Source organism: Pristis pectinata, chromosome 7 (genome assembly GCF_009764475.1).
Source record: "Pristis pectinata isolate sPriPec2 chromosome 7, sPriPec2.1.pri, whole genome shotgun sequence".
Taxonomy (NCBI): Eukaryota; Metazoa; Chordata; class Chondrichthyes; order Rhinopristiformes; family Pristidae; genus Pristis; species Pristis pectinata.
This window is the reverse complement of record NC_067411.1, coordinates 80,104,113-80,121,026: the sequence shown is the minus strand read 5'-3', so window position 1 is coordinate 80,121,026 and position 16,914 is coordinate 80,104,113. Positions and strand designations below refer to the sequence as shown.

General features: G+C 38.2%; 1 protein-coding gene across 3 annotated transcripts in view; it reads right to left on the bottom strand.

The window, feature by feature from the left end:
* The window catches only part of LOC127572366 (E3 ubiquitin-protein ligase MARCHF3-like), a 77,208-nt gene that overhangs the window by 46,536 nt on the left and 13,758 nt on the right, over positions 1-16,914 (bottom strand). For 2 of the 3 annotated variants that reach the window (XR_007956622.1, XM_052019538.1), the window contains exon 1: positions 14,515-14,724. The exons of the other annotated variant lie outside the window; for it this stretch is intronic. The gene's annotated coding sequence lies outside the window, so the exon portion shown is untranslated. Of the gene's footprint in view, positions 1-14,514; positions 14,725-16,914 lie in introns of those variants that run through there. 3 annotated transcript variants of the gene reach the window in all.

Genomic DNA, 16,914 nt, shown 5'->3' with positions numbered 1-16,914 from the left:
AAGTTGCTAATTGTCAAGTAGGTATCCATGCCTGGGAGTGGCTGACACTGACTTGGAATGCTAACTGTTGAGCCAATCTGTTTCACGCTGCTAATTAAGATCAATTTTTTTTTAAACAAAGATTCTGAAAAAAAAAGTGGGAATATTTTGGTTATTGTAAAATATATTTTTCACTTACAAATTTCTCCAAAAACAGACAATTAAGTGACTTTGCAAAATACCAAAAATAACCATAAATGCATTTTCACTTGTAACTAAATTCTAATGCATAAATTAAATTCTCCTCTCTTTGATGGAATGACACAAAATACTTTCCAGTTACATAGGGAGAAAAGTTGGACAGAGTTTAGTTCCACAATACATTTATGTATCTGTCATTTTATTTCAACGTTGTATTTAATGCACAAAAATTCAAATGACAGGCTGGCTTGTGAAGGAGCAGTACGTACTTACTAGCTATAATGAGCATTGTGGACAATCTATTTATGATCCACACATAAAACCAGCTTTAATGGCCTTAAAGGTTTATAATCAATAATAACTTCGTATGCCATTTAAAACATCACTACTTTCAAAAATTGTAATGTTTTCAGTATTGTGTTGGATGCATTTCTCAAAATTAGATGGAGGCGGCTATTCCTGAATATAAAGTTTGGGATGGGAATGTCAGGACTCCAAGGCTCCTTATTCACACTTGATGCAGGGTCTCGACCCAAAATGTCGACTTATGCCTTTTGACTCCACAGATGTCAATCTCACATTACCTCTGAAATTCAGCTATTTGTTCACATTCGGGCCCAGGCTGTGACAAGGTCTGGAGTTGAGTTGTTTTTGTGAAATCAAATGGGGCATTGGTACGCAGGTTATTGCTGAGTAAGTGCCACTTGATAGTCATGCTTACGACAACTTTCATTGCCTTGCTGATTGAGAGTAGGCTGATTTGGCTGCAATTAGAGCAGATTTGCCCTGCTTTTTGAGAACAGAGCATACCTGGGCAATTTTACACTTTGTCAGTAGACGCCAGTGCTTTAACTGCACTGGAATAGCTAGGCTAGAGGCACAGCTGGTGCACAAGCACAGCTATTCAGTACTACAGACAGTATGGTGCTTAGTCCTTTGTTCTATCCAGTGCTTTCAACCATTTCTTGAAATTATGTGGAGTGAATTAAATTGGCTGAAGACCACCTTCTGTGATGGTAGATATCTCAAGAGGTAGATCATCCACTCTGCACTTCTGGATGAACATGATTGCAAATACTTTAGCCCTGCATTTAGCCAAGTGCTACCAACGTTGAGGGTGGAGATGTTCTAGGAACCTCCTCGTCCTGTTAGCTATTTAAATGTTCACCATCATTCACAACTCAATTTGGAAAGACTTTGATCTGAGTTGTGCTTTGATCAGCTCCATTGGTTTTGAGATCACTTAACCCAGCATGTAGCCTGCTGTTTAGCATGAATATAGTTCTAGGTGTAGGTTCACCAAGTTGGCACTCAGTTTTTAGGTATGCTTGGTGCTCCTACAAACTCCAAAGGACTAAGCACCATACCCTCTGCCCTTCTCATTTTAGGGATGATCCACTGACTCATCAATGTGGTTGACTATTAGGTGCCCCCTGAATTGGCCTAACATACCTCTCAACTGTACCATAACCACTATATTGAAATAAAGGATGTATTAAAGAATGAAGACCACCTGGCATTGACCTAGGCACTGAACTCAGACATAATCATTATGGGACACGAGGCTACACTTGCCACTTTCAGTGCATCATCCTCCACACATTGTTTCCCCCATGTTAAACATTGATTCATCAGCTGAGGGAGTGTACAGATGGTAATCAAGAGGATGTCAAACATGGGCACCAAAACATGATTCCATGGGGTTTGGAATCAATATTTAAGACTCTCAGGGCTACACACTTTTGGCTGTTCATCACTGTGCCACCTCCTCAGGTGGGTTTGTCCAAGGATTGTGACAGAGGAGTCTGGCACATTATCATTACAGAATGATTCTGTAAGAATTGCTGCATCAGGCTGTTGCTGGATTAACCCATGGGTCAGCTCTCCCAATTTAGACACCAGTCCCTGGGTGCTCATGAGGAGGATTAGTCAACTGGGATGCAATTCAGTGTCTGAGTTCAGTGCCTAGGTCAATGCCAGGTGGTCTTTATTCTTTAATACATCCTTTATTTCAACATAGTGGTTATGGTACAATTGAGAGGTATGTTAGGCCAATTCAGGGGGCCACCTAATAGTCAATCACATTGATGAGTCAGGGATCTCATACTAGCTAGGCTATCTAAGGATACCAGATTTTCTGCTCTCTAAAGGAGATTAGTGAACAGATGGGTTTTTAAAACACAATCCAATGATTTTATGGTCATCATTATTAGTGACTAGATTTTTTTTTTAAAAGCTCCAGAGTTCTACTGAGTTTAAATTCCACACTGTTAACTGGGTCTCTGGACAGTCGGTCCAGACCTCTGGAGTATTGGCCCAATATAACTACTACACTACCACTTTACCCTGATGCATTATATTTGAAAATCCTCCTGTAAGACTGCTAGCAAAGCACTCATGAATGAAAGAACAGATTTTTTTTTTAAACAAAAAAGTTTCTGCATTGCAAGTGGCAAACAATATTTGGCACAATGATTAAGCTATATAGCATTAGTCATGACAGATGGCAACAGTTTTATGAGATGCTTTGACTAGGGAACAGCTAGCTGCCGCTGGGAGCTTTTCACTGGTGTTCTGTAATATAAAATAGCCCCCATTATACCTCAGCTTGAAACTAATTTTGCAGACACAACCACAACAACTATACACATTAATACCAACATAGCTCCATTACAATCTTTCACTGTTCAATACGTTATTTGGCTTTAAACTCTGGGGACAAGGAATTTGGAAATACGTGGAAAAAAAAGTTGGAAAAATAATCACGTTGGCTAGTTCATGGAAAAAAGCAATTTGCAAACATCCATTCTTTCCAATTGTATAAAATGTATGTAATACAAAATTCATAACTTGTATTTTACCAGAAGTTGTTCTATTAAATGAAATTACCCAGGCTTGTGCTTTCTCTCAATCACACAATTAATGGAATAAAATAAACAAATTGTTAGAGTATTATTTGAAACAGTTGCCAACCATTTATAAAGTGTGCAAATCTAAAAAAGTTACATCTAAAACAGATGGAGTTGTCTGTATCATTAATGCAACACATCCTGTAGAACAAATTTAAACACTTTTTATTATCCCAAAAGCAGCTGTCTTTAAGCTGCTAAAGCAGCTTTCATTACACTCTGAACTATTGAGAAAACACATACCATATCTGCACTGACTAGTTGTGCTTTGCTCATATTACTCAAGTATTCCAGCTATGTAACTGTCCCTGATAGCTTTACATCTTATAACATATGAAGTCTTTGACTTAATGGCATTTTCTGTAGTTTTTCTTTATAACAGCTGAAGGAAACAGCTTCGTTGTCATAAATCAATTCTGCAACAGATCTTGAAGAACATTTATTATAATTGGCTCTAATCCATGTTCCTGTTTAACCAAATAATTTTATTTCTTTCCACAAGAATACAGAAGAACAACTGAACACAAAAGCCAGTGAAATGGATCTCTGTAAGAATTGAATAATGAAAATCCATTAGGAAGATGGAGTGCCACCAGAAAATATGACAGATTACATTATCACAAATATTCTGCAGATCTATAGTAGGGTCAAGAAGTAACATGTTGCATGAATGGGTCAATTCTTGACATGCCTTAGCCATTCGAATTAATAGTGAATCTCTCACCTGATAATAGATTAAATGGCTATTGAATCATTCCTAAAGCTTGGTTGCCTTTCAAGAAATAATTTATAAAATCTTAACCGTCTAATTCTGATCTCATGGATATTTTGGAGTGTGGAAGGATAGTGATTATTACTAGACCAGTAATCTGGAGGCTTGGGCAAATAATTGAATTTCAGTTAAGTAACTAGATCTGCAATTTACTAAACAGTATCAGCAATAATGACCTGGAATCTACTGAATGTCATGAAAACCCACGTGGTTCACTTTTGGGAAAGAAATCTGCTGTCCTTGCTCAATTAACCAATGCACGATTCCACACCTGCAGCAATGTGTGGTTAACTCTCAACTGTCCTCTGAAGCCACCCGGGGAGCAATTCAGTATGGCAGTAAATGCTTCTTTTGCCAGCAGTGCTCCATCCCACAAATGGATAGATCACTGTGGGAGAGAATCAGATTATGGATACAAGGAGTGGAACTCAAAGATTTCATTTGAAAAATTGAAACACCAACCGCAAAAACACAAAATGCTGGAAATAATCAGCAGGTCAGGCTGCATCTGTGGGAAGAGAAACAGAGTTAATGTTTCAGTTCGAAGACCCAGTGTTCTCAATCTTCAGCTGCTGCCATTCACTTATGACCAGATAACTTTGTTTACAGCTTATCCCCATGGTCATCTCAGTTTTACCTTAGAGACATCTATCTCCCACCTTCCCTGCAGCTTTACAAGTTTCTTTTGTCTCCTGCCCAGTTCTGATGAAGCGTAATTGATCTGAAATATTAGCTCCATTTCTCTTCCCACAGATGTGGCCTGAACTGCTATTTCCAGCACTCTTTGTTTTTATTATCCAAAATTTCATCTTCCAGTCTGCATCATGATTCCCAACTATTCTGATATGTATCCGAGAGAGGAATGAGTGGGAGGGAGGTGGGGAAACAGAAGGAAGTGAGAGAGTCTGGAGAAGAATAAGGTACAAGTGAAATAAAGATTGCAGAGACTACAAAGACTATGACTTAATAGATAACAGATAGGTTAAAGCAACCCGAGGTTTAAGAAAGGTCTTGCAAATAGATATTACGGAATGATAACTGTGACAGGAACAAAAGTTCAAAACGGTATTTGCAAGACTGCATAATATAGAAGAATGGCCTCAAAGACAAAGAACAATGGTTTTTATAACTAAGGATAGGCTATATTAATAAATCAACATTTGCACTAAGGCTAGGTGCAAAATTTACTTTATGATTCACATTGTTTGCCAGCCAGCATTTCAGTGGCTGCGGTATATGGGTTAATTCATTCCCAACTTCTGGCATGGAAAACATATGAGCTGGAAGTTAGATACCAGTCTGGTGCTGGATTCTGCATTGACACACTGGATTCATTATGTCCAAGCTGAGGGTCTGATGCACATTGCACCTGCCCTTCAACTTAATGCCAGCTACGCAGGGGAACGTTGTACAAACCCATTCATTAGGAAGGGATGGCTGACCTTGACTGAAAATGTAAGTGATTTTTAATCTTAATATTTTAAAATTAATTTCCATTATTTCAATTTATTTTACGTAAGTTTTCATTTTAATAATTTTTAATGGTTAACATTTTAAAATCAATTGCAATTTTAAAATGTCTGATCATTCAGGACAATCCAAAATGAGTGGCCTCAGGATCTGCTCACAGAACAGCCACACCAGTGAGACCTGTGCTCAACTGGACCTATGGGGCTGTAAAAGAACAAACACTGCAACAGGAGCAGCATGTGTGGTGATTGAGAGGAGCAGGCCAAATCAAGCAAGATCCAGCCCATTACATTTTCCTTATTGGTTTGGAACTACAATTGCGAGCCAGTATTAAGCACAGGATTTAGTTTACTCAAATTGTTATGTTTTCTGGAAAACACTTCAAATAACTTGAATTTCTTATGCATAAAATAAGATAGTAAATCACAATGAAAAATATTAAAGTGGTTAAATATAGGAGTTAATTTGAGGACATGACAAGTCAATCATTTTGCTGGTGTTTGTTGAGTGTAAATGTTGACAGGAGTTCTCAGCTCTTCGTTGAATAGTGCCATTAGATTGTACGTCAAGATTTAATAGTTCACAATGCAGTATTCTTAGCACTGAAGTGTCAAACAAACTGCGCGATGGGTACAAGCTGAAGCGTCGATTGAACCCACATTTTATTGACTATGCACAGCAGTGAACTGAGCCAAGTTGAGAGTTGCACAACTCCCAAGTTAAAAAAATGAGATTAGCTTTGAACTGCTTCAGTAACGAGTCAGTATCAATATGTTTGGTTGAATGGGCTTTCTTGCAATAAATGTTTATGGCTATATTGACATAACCATTGCATCAGTGTAAATACTTGCAGTTGAATCACCAACAGCACAGAGCTGCTGGGCCAAACTTCCTTCTTATGCGCTCTAATTTTAATGATTCTTATCAAAGTTAAATGCAATATTTTGGAAATTTCAGATTTCACAATATCTGGCCTCTGCTGCAATGGGCCAGATCATCCAACCTGCTTCAACTCCCTCAGTCTCTAGGCTTTATGTCAACTTTCCCCACCTGCTGTTTGCCCACTCAATCCCAACCTAAACTCACCTGCATCTGCAGCAGACCCCTTGGACCAAACCATTCACCTTTCTCGCTGATCAAAGCAATGAACTGCAATATGCAGAAGAATGTAGGAGAAAACTAAATGTTACTGAGTATAACACTCCGCAAGCATGATTTGATAGCATAAATTAAACACTTATGTAGCTTAAGATGTGTCTTCTCACCCCAGAAATATACCCAGTGACTTTTGCAAATTACTTCAGTTGTTAAAAGTAAATATTACTTTTCTACAATTTTGTCCATCTTACCCACAACATAGGCAGGGTTCTAATGATTCCACTAATTCAGTAGCAGATCTTTTCACCTGAAGGTTATCTATGACACCACATATATTGGGGATACATAATAACAAATGAAAAGTCAAGCATTTTTCACTGCAAGCTTTTTAAGGAGTTAAACACCACAAATCAAGCTGGTTGCAAGACTAAAGGAGCACAAACATGTTTTGAATTGTGGCACATTAATTCCTAAATCAATTGCCTAATCATGCCTTACAATTTATCTCTATCAGCTTGTGGCTTAGTTTAATAAATGTATGCTTGTGATGAATGGAAGGAGGCCGTAACAGTGAAGAGCTTCTCCAGCTGCCTTTTCCCCGCCTTTCCAGAATTTTCCAGGGCCTCACATTTATCAAGGGGGTTAAGTTGCTGAATGAAGTTATAAGCTAATGGAAACTCTAGTTTCACAACACTACAATACTCTTTCCTTTCTCAGAGGCCCACTAAATGATCTATTTATTTCACAAGGGATCAATTAATGCTCAGCATGCAGAATACCAACAGGAAGCATGAATGGGAAATGGATTTAAGATTTACTTCAGTTTACTTCAGAGCCAGCACATTAAACTTATCTATTTTCCAAAAAAAATGCTGCATCAACATAAGGAAAAATAAATGGCATTTATTGCTCATCAAATGCATATTTCCACGCACAGCAGAATTGTAACTATTATGTAAATCCAACTCATCATTTCAGATAATATATTTTCTTATAACATACCAGAAGTGGTATGTGACACCACAAACTTTAAATACCTTTTGTTTTACTTAAATGTGAAAAAAATGGGCTAGAAATTCTATTGTGATTGAAAACTCATGCCAAAACAATGGTTTATGGAATATCCATGGTATTCTCATTCAAGCTGGGACATAGGTTGAATGTATGAGGTAATTATAGGTTTGGATGGACTCTTTCCCCAAGAAAGGAGGACTTAGCTGTGAGATGAAGCACATGGACCATTCAAGGGTGCTCCAGGTCTTGCTTCACTGGTGGACTATCCAAGAGTGACTGAGGTAGGGACAGACCCTTTAACATTAATTAGAGCAGGCGATATGAACACTCAGACTACCATCAAGCAGAGTTGAAGAGAATTGTGCTTACTGGCATCTTGCACATGGAGGACCATAATACAATTTACCATAGTGCACCATGCAGTCACAGAAGAGCCCAATAGCTTTGGGCAATCAATTTTTAACCACAAAGCATTGCATAGCACAAAAATCTTGTGTTTCACAATATAACTTCAAGGCCAATATCTTTATAACAGGATCAAGCTATGAACATTTTAAACATTAATTTGAACATTCCCAGCACTAAATACTTAGTCCAAATACCTTGATCTTTCATCTATTTAGAATAATTCACACAGAATCTGCATTTATGATTCTGCACGTGAACATCAAACAATATGCAGATGCTAGAAATCTGAAGTAAAAAAACCCAGAAAATACTAGAAACACATCCTCTACCGATTCAATTTAATGGAGGTAACATGGACAGACAAGTGTAAAAGCAGAAAATCCCTGCACCTGTGATCAACATGAATGCAAATGTGAGTTTGTTCTGCACCAACATTAAAAATCAATTTTTAAATTAATAACATACTAATCTAATTTGAGCTGGAATTGGTGTCAGGCTGTATTCAATTCAGACTTCAATGTGCACTGAAATCACTATAAATGTAATCCAGAGAGATCACAATTTCCACATAATCCATTTTACAAATTATGTACACTATCATTTCTTCAGATCAGAGAATGCATTATGTTAATTGGTAAACCCTCAAAATATGAATGCAGAGTAAATTTCGATACAAAAAAAAAACCCCAGTTCCTTTAATTCCCCACATTCATCAACTTCTGTAGAAAGCACTTTAATTTGAACTGTCTGTGCACTTTCCCTTTGCAGCCTGTCTGTTCAGTCCCAAAAGCTAATAGCCCTTAATCACATGTTCCCTCAACTGCTTATTATATATTCTTCTGTTTTCCAGACTCTCCGTCTATTAGCTCTTTGGACAGTCCATTCCCTGTATTCATCAACTTCTGTAGAAAGCACTTTAATCTGAACTGTCTGTGCACTTTCCCTTTGCTGCCCAGGACCAATGGGTAGGCCTCATTGAAATACTTCTTGGTGACCTCCTAAACAAGTTCCCACTGGAGATTTGAGAGAATGATCCCTAGCAAGCATACCATCAGAGAAATTCTGTCTTGGATGGGAAGGAAGTTCAGAGAAGCTCTACAATTTTGCCCCATTCCCAGCATGTTTGGCCTGGTACAGAGGCTGTCACTGCTCTGATGTTTAAGTTTCAAATTAAAATTGCAGATTGTGTCCTGATGACATCACTGTAGGCTAATCCAAACTTTTAAACAGGACCCCATTAGCGAATGTCTTTGCCACGTGCAGTTTTAAATGGCAGTCAACTCAGTTAACACAGGGACAAACTGGATGTGCCCCTGCTTAATTTTATCCTATTCTGTGCCAGAATAGGGAGGGCAATGAATGAATTTAGATTTTGAAAAAAGAAAACCCCAGTATCTTCAAGTCTAGAACTTATGGCATTTTCAAGTAAATTACCAAGACTCAAACTACAGAAAATAGTTAAATTTTCTCCCTTAAACCTTATCAGCGTAAATGACTCAATTGTTTTGGTTTAGAATCTTCAACTAGGCAAATTGGTTGTCCCTCATTAAAATGCCTATCAGATTGGCATATACTTATACAGAAATAATTATTATTGCATTACCAGGTCTTCATTACCAGTTGTGCTCTCTCCATCCAGCAACATATCCATGATCTGGTTTGCTCACTGTATTGTGCCGTTGGTATTGATAAACTGTGAATAGTCATTATTATGTCTTATTGCCAACAACCACCTAATTTATATTCCTGTTTATTTTTATTTCCTGCCTTTATTTCTCTATTTTGATCCATCTTAAATTTCATCCATTATGGATCAACTCATCTTTGCATCTCATTTTAGGCTTTTCATTAAAATAGTCACACCCCTTCTTACACAAGCTTAAGTGCAAATTTAGATGACTAACTCTATCACCATTTATCTATTTAAATGACATAAAAAATACCATTTCCCAAGTCACAAGATCATACCACATTGATACAACTATATTTAGAATTATTCTTTTTAATTTTAAATAAAGAAAGTAGTCTTCACAACTTCAGGATGAACCCAAAGTGCTTTGCAGCCAATTAAGTACATATAAAAGTATAGTCACCAGTCTAATGCAGGACATTTAGCCAGTTTTAAATTCACTTCATAAGCTTGCCTCATTGAAATCCAACACATCCAAAATCTAAACAGCAGGATTTATGACATTCTTTTGCCAAAAAGACACAAGAAATAAAAAAAAATCAATTTTTGTTTAAATCGTGAGAGATTATTGGTTGTTACCATAATGGTTGCTTATTGAAATGGTCTTTACAACATAATTAATATGCCCATATTACTCAATTATAAATATTAAAACTACAAATTCAAGAGCTCATCATGCAAGTGAGAGGAATCTGACAAACTAAATATGCTGTCATCTCAACCTGTCATTGCCTAAAATCACCAGTTACGCAAGTATAAAATCACATCCTGTAAAATATAAAAGAAATTCTAACATACCCACACATTGTGATATGCATTTCACAATAAATGAAATTGTTTTTGCTTTGCAGCAACACTACATCTGTGACATAACACTAAATTAGATTCAGAACCCCAAATCCAGAGAGATAATCTCATATAGTTGGGGGATGATGATCTATGGAATATAACTTCATTGGTATGCCAAACCCTTGGAATAAATTTCCAGCACTGTTTAAAAACAAGCTGTAAAAACATTTAAAATTTTATGAGAGAGAGGCAAGCACTGTGCAAATTCATATGTATGTGCAGACCTCCCTCCTGAGTGGGACATTTCTAATTGGAGCCAAGCAATATAAATGAGGCATTGCCGGCTGGAAGCAATGCTATCGCTTCTGGCTTGAGACATAGGAAATGGCAAACAGACCTTCCACTCAACATCTGCAAATATTACTTCTTTCTTTAAGTCTACAAAGTTTTATTACTTTGTATGATCCACACTACTTTAGGTTATTTAAGAAACTGCAGATCATTCTGAATGATAAAGTGAACCTATAATAAATTAGATTATAAATAAAACCGCTTCCTTCCATCGACCCATTTATTTAAATTAATGCTCTTTCAATCTACAAAATGTAGTTCTCTGGTCAAGTAGGTGAACAGACATCTGCTTCCATTCCTCTGCCTGTATCTACACCATTTAAATTGGCCAGTTTGACCAGTTCCACAGCAATCCAGGTGCATTATTTCATGTAGTTTTCCCTTTTCACAGTGCATTCTTCAGGAAGAAAGGAGCAGAAATCAATGTCTTGCCATTCGCAGGGCCAGGTAAATAATTTACACAGCATTTACATGATGTGACTCAGAGGACTGAGGAATTGTAATGGTTCCCCCTTTATCATGGTGCTGTGAAATGCTGGAATTCCAACAAATAATGCCAGATCCAGATTTTCTTGGGGCCTGACGTCTGCCATTAGATTAGCTTCTGTTCTCACCTGCTAAATGGATGGAGTAATCATGGGAAATGTATTTGTACTTCACACTTCTACATCCTGAGTGAGGTACAAGATACACACTTATGGTTCTATGTTAACTCATTTATGTCTTTTGCAAGATTAAACCAATTTCAATACTTATTTTTACATGAAAGACATTGTCAATCACAGAGAAAATATTTCTTGATTGTTGCAACTTTACAAATTCTCTCCAGTGTTCTCACTGTGCATCACTAGGAATTTTTTAGCCTCTAGCAAATCACTTACAGATCTCCAATCAGCAGTGAATCATGGGAATGAAGGAGTACAATATACAATCATGTATCAGCTTGAATCCTGGGCTCTCAGTGCCAAAACCTTATAGTACCATGTGCTTTTCCTGTCAAGATCTCCCAATTAATCCAAGTACTTTGAATGAGATGCAGATTACAGACGTCACATTCCTGGAACGGGTAACAAAATGCGATCACAGATTTGACTACTTCTTGCCTACTATATGTTAATACTATTTTATTCTTTGGTCAAAGTACAAAGATAGGTCAGTTGAAAAGGATTAGGGCAACATTCCTGGATTTTTAAACATAAAGATCTTACAGACCATGTTCTTTCTTAAATTATTTTATCATTAACGTCCTAAGAGATGCATTACCTCTACTTTGATATTGATAATTCGAAATCTGAACGTTCATGAATGTTTCAAGTAATCTTTTAATCTATTTGAGTGTTTCTTGATTTTTTTTTAAAAAAGAGCACAGACTGGAATATTTTCCCTTTATAAATAATGAACACAATTTTCTTCATTTTATGATTGATAGGAGGTTACTAAACTGCAAGATTTAAACATAAAGCATGCCTAGTAAATGGCTCTGAAGATTGGATCTTCAGCAATTGAGACCAATCTGCACAGTGGCTATGTCAGTATAATAGATGAGTTACTTTTAGATCATACCTGAAGTAGTACTTTTACATTACTTAAAGTTCTGGAGGCAAAAAAAAAAGTATTTTCAATAGTAAAATTTAAACAGAAACATTCCCCAGGCAGTGTCCAAGAACCAAACATTCTTAGCTACTTCATGAAAGGCTTTCCCTCCATCATAAGATCTGAAATGGGATTAGTTACTGATGATCAGAGTTTTCAGTTCCATTTGCAGCATGTCAGATAATCAAAGAGGTCATGTCTACATGGTGCAAGACATTCACAACACTTAAATACAGGTTTGTGTGAACAGCAAAATTTACCCACCAAATTAAGAAAATGACCATCTTCAACAAAATAGAGATTAACCTCTTCCCACTGACAACCAATAGCATTAACCTCACTGAGACTCCAGCATCAACCAGGAACTTGACCGTTGTGACAGGATCATCACGCCAGAATCGTATTCATTTCCTGACTTGTCAAAACCTTTCCATCTTGTACAACAGCCAGATCAGAAGCACGACGAAATACTGTCCATTTATCTGCAAAGTGCAGAGCCACAATATTGAAGAAGCTTTACATTATCCAGGTCAAAGTGGGCCACTTGATAGCCATCTGATCCACTATTCTGAACAATCATTCCCTCCACCACCTACGTATCATGGTTGAAGTGGGTACCATATACAAACTGTACCACATGCATATCATCTTTCAGACATATGATACAAATGTATAACCTCTATCACCTTAAATGTTAAGGATAGCAGCTTGTTGGGAGAATGCTTACCTGCAAATTCCTCTCCAAGTCCCAACATCACCCAAACTGGAATCAATATATTCCTTAATCACTGTAAGGTTGAATTTCACTCTTAAAATTATAATTATGGCTTAATAAATGAAACATGCAAGCATAAAAGAGAAACAAACTGTTGCCAATAAGAGTTAGCTTGTCTCAGCCAGGTTTCAACACTTTTAAGCTGGAATGAGTGTTGGGTATGGGGGGGGGGGGGGGGGGAAGGGGTTGAAGTATGGATTTCGGGTGAGAAGAGCATCAGGAAGGCTGCACTAACATCAACAGTCAAAATGACCAACAGCACACAGGTCAGCATGAACTAACAAGATACTAGGAGGCTGTCAGCATAATAGAACTATCCCCCACCTATGAAACTGCTAAATAGAAAAATATCCAGGCATTGCTGAATTCTGCGGAATGTCAGTTTTAACTTGTGCTAAATCAGTACTAAAAGACTTCAATTAAAAATGTCTGTGGTTTTCCTGCCAGTTAATTCTCTTTATGATGTTATTCTACAGATGTCAAAGGTCAATATTCCTAAATTTATTTTTCAACATTCCAAACAGATAGACAGAGAATTAATGCTGTGTTGAAAGGTCATTGACTCGAAACGTTAACTCTACCCCTTTCCACCGATGCTGCCTGACGTGCTGAGTACTTACAGCTTTTTGGTTGTATTCAAATTTTCTACTGGAATCCACGACACAGTTTCTTCCTGGAAACGTTTCTGAACTCTCGGGCTATTGGCCAGTACAATTAAGGACGAAAATACCTTATTTAATCCTGATCAGCAACTGTGAATATGCAGTGTGCGTGCATTTGAAACCTTGAGATTATAAATTAAAACATTTGTCGTGAATTGTTTGTAAATAACGTAAAAACAGCCGCTGAGAAGATGTAGTGCGTGTATTTAAACCATTTAGGCAAATTAAAACGTGTGTCAAGAATGTTCGTAAACAGACATAAAAACAGCAATTGCGAATATGCAGTGTGCGTGCTTTTAAACCCTTGAGATTATAAATTAAAACATTTGTCATGAAGTGTTTGTAAAGTGACAGATAAAAAAAAATCCACCAATCTGTTGCCATCTACAGCAATTGCACCCGAATCACTCACGATTAATGCAACTGGCTGGGACACAGTTAGATGCAAACTGCACTCGAATGTGTGAGAAAAGAGAAACCACCACAAGATATAGTTTCTTTTCATTGTGTCCTTCTGAAGGACCGGGAGAATCCCGCTTTGTAAAAGCACAGCTCGTAAAGTTCACGGCTAGATTGCAGCCCAAGGCAGACACAGGAAGAAGTTCAAGATCACGACCATCGTTATCCCTTCATGGTGACACGCACAGAATTCTATTTTTGAACCATGACAACCAAGTTTCCAGCCTCCAGGATCTCCTAACCCCTACTATTGGTGTTCCTGTTACACAATCCTCAATAAACACTGCAGCTGGGCTCGGTTAAATCTCTCAAACGGCAAATGTCACAAGAAAATGAGAACTCACCGACACATGCACTTTTACTCCGGTTGCATCAGCAAACTTATCTATCCGTCGCGTCCAGTTGTAAGGTTGGGAGAGGAAACGTTCGCAATTAACAAGTTTATGATCAATAATTTGTACTGGCCGGAGTTGAGAAAGGAATAAAGCAACGGTTCCGCCCGCAAAACCAACGTGCCCGGCGCCGCTCCCAGAAGCAACTCTCCGGTTGCCTCAAATTCCAGCTGAGACGTCCGCAACGGCCCGCCCCTCGATGTGATTGACCGCTACCCCAGCCACTCGCATCAGCGGGTTGGTGGGCTGGAGCGACGCCCGAGTACGCGATCCAATCAGGACAACCTCGCACTGAAACACCTCAGACACAAAGCAGACCGCGCCTCCCAGTGTCAGTGTTCCAGAGAACTGAGCGAAGGTAATAATTGCTTTATGGACAATTATTACCAGCCTAGGGGTACCTTAATAGTCGTGTCACATGAACCAGCTTGTCTCTGCGTAGATAGAATATTAGCTTGCCGAAAATCTCTTGCCAAATGCATCAAATTTTGGCTGTCTTTCAACTGCCAAGCACCACAGAAGGAAAGTGCACGTCGAGTCATATGTATATTTCATTCAAAGCCTATTTCCTGCTTCGTGGCTTGCGTTTAGAATAAATAGATGAGAATGATAGTATCTCGCCAGCTTTCTGTTTATCAAACCATGAGGGCTTGCATTTAATCGAACTTATATTACCTCTTACGTGGTACAGTGGGTCGAGGCTTGTCTGTAATAAATATTTTTAATGTTAATAATGCCATACTGCCTCGTTTAATAGTGAAAGTATGTCAAAGAACCCTCTGGTTTTGCATTCTACATTGTGAGTGGCTGATTGATCTTTAAATTTTGACTTCACTTCGTATTTGTCTCCTGTCCAAAATACAACCTTACACAAAATATAGCATTAAAACCAGAATGATGGAAATCCTGCTTTTCTATTTTAATGACGCAAGAAGCAGGGGAAAGAAACAGGATCGAATGAGTAGTGGAAAGAGGACATGCAGTAAACTCGGAAATTCCAGTGGTTTGGCACTCTGATGCTTTGGCATCCGGCTCACAAGGGGATGTTTGCCATACTCCACCCTGACTCACTGGGACCCTTATTCCCGTGTACCTTTTAAATTTACTGGATTCGCTGGAAAATCTCTCTTCATTTCATCCAGATGAAGGGTCTCGACCCGAACGTCGACTGTCCATTTCCCTCCACAGATGCCTTGACTCACTTCTGTTTTCCATAAGTGTATTTAAGGCTCTTATTTTCATATCCATCCTCTAGTATTTTCTTTCTGATTTTTCTTTACTATTTTTGCTTTCTCCAGAGTTTGCCCAGATAAGTTCACTTCTCAAGTTCTTTCTTTATCTCCAGAGTAAGCTTTAATGTAGAAAAGCCTATGCAATAGTAGCATATGGAATACTAGCAGGAATAGATCATATCACCGCTCGAGCACGCTCTGTCATTGAATACCAATCACCGCTGATCTTGGGGTAATTTCCAATTTCCTGACTCTTTCCCATAAAGCCCAGCTCGGCTTCCACAGCACAGAGAACTCCAAAGATTCACGAACTCCTGCGAGAAGAAACGTCTCCTCCTCATCTTAAAACTACGATCTTAGTTTTAGATTCCCCAGTGATGGGAAACACCCTCTCAGCATCTAACCCCCTCAGAACATTATATCTTTCAAAACAAATTAAAGAATATTTAGCAAGACCATTATTGCCTCCTCTGCTAATCTCAACCATGCACCAACAATATCCATTGTCTTTAATATCCAGCTTCAGTGGGCCACTTTCATAATGCAGTCTCACTCAAACAATGCCCCTGATATAATGGATTGCTGTCTTTATTCTTCCAACGATAAAGCTTTATTGCCCCCATTTATCCAGTATCCTCCTTACGTTCACCATAAATGTTTCAGATGTACAGCAGTATTGCATTAATGAATTTCACTAGATACAAATTTGGGAAGTGTGTTCCCAACTAACTATACTATTAACAGAAAAGATATCACCTCTCTATCAGCTATAGAGTCACAGAGTAATACAGCACAGAAGCAGACCCTGTGGCCCAACTCAGCTATGCCAACCAATATGCCTATCTAAGTTAGTCCTGTTTGCCTGCATTTGGCCCATATTGCTCTAAACGTTTCCTATTTATGTACCTGTGCAAATGTCTTTTTAATGTTATTGTACCTGCCTCAACCACTTCTTTTAGCAGCTCATTCCATATGCACACCACCCTCTGCATGAAGTTACCCCTCATGTCTCTTTAAACCTTTCCCTTCTCACCTCAAACCTATGCCCTCTAGTTTTTGATTCCCTTCCCTTGGGGAAAAAGACTGTATTCAACCCTATCTATGCCCCTCATGATTTATA